The sequence below is a fragment of the Triticum aestivum genome, chromosome 3D (genome assembly GCF_018294505.1).
Source record: "Triticum aestivum cultivar Chinese Spring chromosome 3D, IWGSC CS RefSeq v2.1, whole genome shotgun sequence".
NCBI classification, from domain to species: domain Eukaryota; kingdom Viridiplantae; phylum Streptophyta; class Magnoliopsida; order Poales; family Poaceae; genus Triticum; species Triticum aestivum.
This window is the reverse complement of record NC_057802.1, coordinates 206,455,193-206,461,831: the sequence shown is the minus strand read 5'-3', so window position 1 is coordinate 206,461,831 and position 6,639 is coordinate 206,455,193.

Sequence of the window (6,639 nt, the reverse complement as noted above, 5' to 3'; positions counted from 1 at the left end):
GTTGTTCTATGTTGACACGAGAAAAAAATTGGAAGCAATAAGAGGCAGTGGATATCGTTTCCTCCCCAAAGGTGGGACGTTCCCTACTGAAACCATGATGCTTGTTGTGTGAAGCTCTGGTTTGTGAGAAGCCTATACCCAAACCTGCCCCAAACGGGACAAATATTTTACCATGGCATGTTGATGCCGCTCCATGAAAGCATGCCAAGTTTCATGAATTTCAGACGAGTTTTGGATTTACTAGAATTTGAAAACGAGGCATCTCAATGTTTTGCCGGCAATCAACGGTGCCCTGATGTTTGAAATTCATTCCCATTTCTTGCATGGGACATAAGCATGCACCGAAGGACACAGATTTGATTTTGCAACCAATTTATATGCACTGGAGCATGTGCACGTAGTGCAAATTTTAATTATGCACATAAATGCATTGAAAACTCAGTTAATGCATAAAAATGTCCAAACGAACCTCGAAAAATCCCAAAAATTGATAAAACACTCATGTTGTTCTATGTTGACACGAGAAATTTTTTGAAAGCGATATGAGGCAATGGATACCGTTTCGTCCCCAAAGTTGGGACATTCCCTACCGAAACCATCATGCTTGTTGTGAGAAGCTCTGGTTTGTGAGAAGCATATACCCGAACCAGCCCCAAATTGGACTAATTTTTTAACACGGCATGTTGATGCATCTCCATTATAGCATGCCAAGTTTCATGAATTCCAGACGAGTTTTGGATTTACTAGAATTTAAAAACCAGGCATCTCAATGTTTTGTCGGCAATCAACAGTGCCCTGGTGTTTGAATTCCATTCCCATCTCTTGCATGGGACCTAGAAATTCACCCAAGGACACATATTAGTTTTTTCAACCAACCTTAGTGCATTGGAGCATGTGCTTGTAGTTCAAATTTGAATTATGCACATAAAATACCTAGAAAACCCAGTTAATGCATAAAAATGTCCAAACGAACCCCAAAATATCACAAAAATTGACACAACACTCATGTTGTTCTATGTTGACACTAGAAAATATTTGAAAGCAATAAGAGGCAATGGATATCGTTTCGTCCCCAAAGGTGGGACGTTCCCTATCGAAACCATCATGCTTGTTGTGAGAAGCTCTTGTTTGTGAGAAGCTTATACCCGAACCTACCCCAAACGGGACAAATTTTTTACCATGCCATGCTGATGCCGCTCCATGATAGCAAGTCAAGTTTCATGAATTTCAGACGAGTTTTGGATTTACTAGAATTTAAAAACTAGGCATCTCAATGTTTTGCCGGCAATCAACAGTGCCCTGGTGTCTGAATTTCATTCCCATATCTTGCATGGGACCAAGAAATTCACCCAGGGACACACATGTGAATTTTCAACCAACTTTAGTGCATTGGAGCGTGTGCTTGTAGTTCAAATTTCAATTATGCACATAAAATGCCTAGAAACCCCAGTTAATGTATAAAAAGGCCAAACGAACCACGTAAAATTCCAAGATTGAACACAACACTCCTGTTGTTCTATGTTGACATTAGAAATTTTTTTAAAGCAATAAGAGGCAACGGATATCGTCTCGTCACCAAAGGTGGTACGTTCCCTATCGAAACCATCATGCTTGTTGTGAGAAGCTTATACCTGAACCTGCCCCAAATGGGACAAAATTTTCACCACGGCATGTTGATGCCGCTCCATGATAGCATGCCAAGTTTCATGAATTTCAGACGAGTTTCGGATTTACTAGAATTTAAAAACCAGGCATCTCAACATTTTGCCGGCAATCAACAGTGCCATGGTGTTTGAATTTCATTCCCATCTCTTGCATGGGACCTACAAATTCACCCAATGACACATCTTAGATTTTTCAACCAACCTTAGTGCATTGGAGCATGTGCTTGTAGTTCAAATTTGAATTATGCACATAAAATGCCTAGAAAACCCAGTTAATGCATAAAAATGTCCAAACGAACCCCAAATATCACAAAAATTGACACAACACTCCTGTTGTTCTATGTTGACACGAGAAAATTTTTGAAAGCAATATGAGGCAATGGATATCATTTCGTCCCCAAAGTTGGGACATTCCCTACCGAAACCATCATGCTTGTTGTGAGAAGCTCTGGTTTGTGAGAAGCATATACCCGAACCTGCCCCAAATGGGACGAATTTTTTAACATGGCATGTTGATGCTGCTCCATTATAGCATGCCAAGTTTCATGAATTTCAGACGAGTTTTGGATTTACTAGAATTTAAAAACCAAGCATCTCAATGTTTTGTCGGCAATTAACAATGTCGTGGTGTGTGAATTCCATTCCCAGCTCTTGCATGGGACCTAGAAATTCACCCAAGGACACATATTAGATTTTTCAACCAACCTTAGTTCATTGGAGCATGTTCTTGTAGTTCAAATTTGAATTATGCACATAAAATGCCTAGAAAACCCAGTTAATGCTTAAAAATGTCCAAACGAACCCCAAAATATCACAAAAATTGACACAACACTCATGTTGTTCTATGTTGACACTAGAAAATATTTGAAAGCAATAAGAGGCAATGGATATCGTTTCGTCCCCAAAGGTGGGACGTTCCCTATCGAAACCATCATGCTTGTTGTGAGAAGCTCTTGTTTGTGAGAAGCTTATACCCGAACCTACCCCAAACGGGACAAATTTTTTACCATGCCATGCTGATGCCGCTCCATGATAGCAAGTCAAGTTTCATGTATTTCAGACGAGTTTTGGATTTACTAGAATTTAAAAACCAGGCATCTCAATGTTTTGCCGGCAATCAACAGTGCCCTGGTGTCTGAATTTCATTCCCATATCTTGCATGGGACCAAGAAATTCACCCAGGGACACACATGTGAATTTTCAACCAACTTTAGTGCATTGGAGCGTGTGCTTGTAGTTCAAATTTCAATTATGCACATAAAATGCCTAGAAACCCCAGTTAATGTATAAAAAGGCCAAACGAACCACGTAAAATTCCAAGATTGAACAGAACACTCCTGTTGTTCTATGTTGACATTAGAAATTTTTTTAAAGCAATAAGAGGCAACGGATATCGTCTCGTCACCAAAGGTGGTACGTTCCCTATCGAAACCATCATGCTTGTTGTGAGAAGCTTATACCTGAACCTGCCCCAAATGGGACAAAATTTTCACCACGGCATGTTGATGCCGCTCCATGATAGCATGCCAAGTTTCATGAATTTCAGACGAGTTTCGGATTTGCTAGAATTTAAAAACCACGCATCTCAACATTTTGCCGGCAATCAACAGTGCCATGGTGTTTGAATTTCATTCCCATCTCTTGCATGGGACCTACAAATTCACCCAAGGACACACATGTGATTTTTCAACCACCTTTGGTGCATTAGAGCATGTGCTTGTAGTTCAAATTTGAATTATGCTCATAAAATGCCTAGAAAACTTAGTTAATGTATAAAAAAGGCCAAACGAACCCCGGAAAATTCCAAGATTGAACACAACACTCTGTTGTTCTATGTTGACACTAGCAATTTTTTGAAAGCAATAAGAGGCAACGGATATCGTCTCGTCCCCAAAGGTGGTACGTTCCCTATCGAAACCATCATGCTTGTTGTGAGAAGCTCTGGTTTGTGAGATGCTTATACCCAAACCTGCCCCAAATGGGACAAAATTTTCACCATGGCATGTTGATGCTGCTCCATGATAGCATGCCAAGTTTCATGAATTTCAGACGAGTTTTGGATTTACTAGAATTTAAAACCAGGTATCTCAACGTTTTGCCGGCAATCAACAGTGCCCTGGTGTTTCAAATTCATTCCCATCTCTTGCATGGTACCTAGAAATTCACCGCAGGACACACATGTGATTTTTCAACCAACTTTAGTGCATTGGAGCATGTGCTTGTAGTTCAAATTTGAATTATGCACATAAAATGCCTAGAAAACCCAGTTAATGTTAAAAAAGGCCAAACAAACCCCGAAAAATTCATTCCCATTTCTTCCATGGGACCTAAGCATGCACTGAAGGACACATATTTGATTTTTCAACCAATTTGTATGCACCGGAGCATGTGCATGTAGTTTAATTTTGAATTGTGCACCTGAAATGGCTAGAAAACCAGTTTAATGTATGAAATGTCCAAACAAACCCTGAATAAGTCCAATTCTTTTACAACACACATACAGTTGCATGTTCACTGCAGATAAAAGGTCTAGCAATTCAAACACCGTCCATTGGTGTTGTGACCCTATTTTGTAATCCAAATCATGTAGACCCCACAAAGTTTATTCTCACCAACCGTGTGAGATGTAGTACAAAATATCGTGGAGCACCGTCGGTGTATAGTACGCCTATGGCTTACGCGAGAAGGTGCGTCGGCTACAGTCCACAGCCGGCGTGTCAAGCACACTAGCTCGCTCCCCCAAAACTGCCACCTCTGCCTCCCTCTCTGCTTCAGTCCCTTGATTCAAATTTTCAGTAGCCCCGGCATTTTACTCCCGCCTAGTAAAATTTTCAGTTGCCGCAGAATTTCTCAAACACAACCTCCGTTCACACAGACACACACAACCCTCGAAACCATTGGAAGGTCGCCGCCATCGCCGGCGCCTCCATCCTCAACCTCTGCCCCTGTGTCGGGGAGCTCGAGTAGCCAATGGCCAAAAAGGGGTTTATCGCGGCCTTTTCGCCCGACACCGGCGAGGTGGCCGCCGAGGTGTCCCCGTCGTCATCCGCGGGCCCGATCCGCCGTCGCCAGTCCCCTGATCCGCCCGCCGCCACGCCCCTACGCCGGTTCGAGGACTTCCCCATCCTCCCCCGGACCCGGCAGCCGACGAAGTCCTACCTCGGGGTCCGGTAGCGGCGGTGGGGGACGTGGGTCGCCGAGATTACAGATCGAGAGACCCACACCCGCCGGTGGCTCAATAGCTTCCACACGGCCGAGCTCGCGGCCATGGAGTACGACCGATGGCAGGTCCGCTACCACGGTGCGGCGGCTAAGCTCAATTTCCCCTTCGGCACACGTCCGGTCCCCCTCGTTCCACCGGAGCCAGGGTGGTGGGCTCGGCTATGGCGCGGGAGGACCGCGAGGCGTGGGAGCGTCTCGAGGCCGAGGCCGCCGACGAGGCCTACATGCAAGAGCTCCGCCGTCAGCACCCGGAGCTCACGGAGGCGGAGCGGGCGATCTTTGCTGGCGTGGAGGGCGGCGAGGTTATCGCGCTCTCCTTCGATGACGAGGTTGAGGGCGGCGAGGACGGCGGCGCGAAGGGCGGTGAGGTGATCGCACACTCCTCTGATGATGAGGTCGAAGGCGGCGGCAACGACGGCGCGGAGGGCATCGAGGTGGGCCCCCCCAGGACGAGGAGATCGACATCGACGAGTGGAGGAGTGCCTTCCCCCAACGACCCTGACGAAGGTACTGGCCCGGACCCGGCTCGCGGCACACCATACATGACGAGGAAGGATTGGCTCGACCTCTACTTCGACGGAAAGTAGTTTAGCTTAGTTTAAATTTATATTTTATGTTCGGCTATGCAAAACTATCTATGTTTATGTTTGAATGCATGCTACTTTCGGTTGAACCTGCTTTGAACCTGATCAAATTGAAGTTTACAACCCTAAGTTTAGGGGATCGACTAGAAATGGCCAAAAATTGCTGGAGTATATATATATATATATATCCACAAAGGGTTGTAGTCTTTTAACTTTTTAACGATCGCCTAGAGATGTCCTTATGACTTGTTTATTTCAGTTCTTCATAGTGTGATGCTCTATATGTGCAACTATTTGCTATGCAGTTCAATTTCATCAATAACAGTTTCAACAATACCACTATGAATTACGATATTTGGTTGTTGTTAAGGATATTGCATTTAACATGCCTTTTCGTTTTTCAATTGTTGTTTAGCAACATGCATTGTACTGAATGACTAAATATGCAATCCCAGGCTACATAGCAACAAGGAAGAGTGTTACCTTAATGTTATGATGATGTATAGATATACATGTAATAAAATCTTATATAATGGGATGGATGGAATGATGTCATTTTTCAATTGTTGTTTAGCTTCTAATATTAACCTGGTGCTTTTAGGTACATATATCATTGCCAAAGATCCACACTTCGACCCTTTCTGCGCATGGGGCAATGAGATATTCATGAACCAGCATCAAGTGAGGAAACTGATAAAGATTGTTACTAAAATGGGTCAAAAGATGTCAATCGAACTATTTGTTTACACTTTATGCAAGACAACAGTGAAATGCAGGATGGTAAGTAAGAACCCTGTAGCCTTCTGTTTACTGCCCGTAATAAGTTGTGTTAGATGACAATATCTGAATCTTTTTTCTTTTGCAGTGGATCCTGAAGCAACCTACTCAAGATTACCTCGCAAACTACATGATTGGCGGCCCGCCATCACAAGGGGTTGGACTAGAGTCCTGCATGCCTTCTGCATCCAGGAGAGCACAATAGGGCCATTCCGCTTCACCTTGTTCACCAACTGGAATGTTTGTCGCCTCTTTCTTTACCATCTGTAATAGTACAAGTATAGAACCCTGGTAGATCATTCTTTATTTGGTGCTTCTGTAATTCTTAAACATATGTACCTGTGAATCGAATAATGCATTGGTTGTTTGAACCTGAAGGATATGAATAAAGC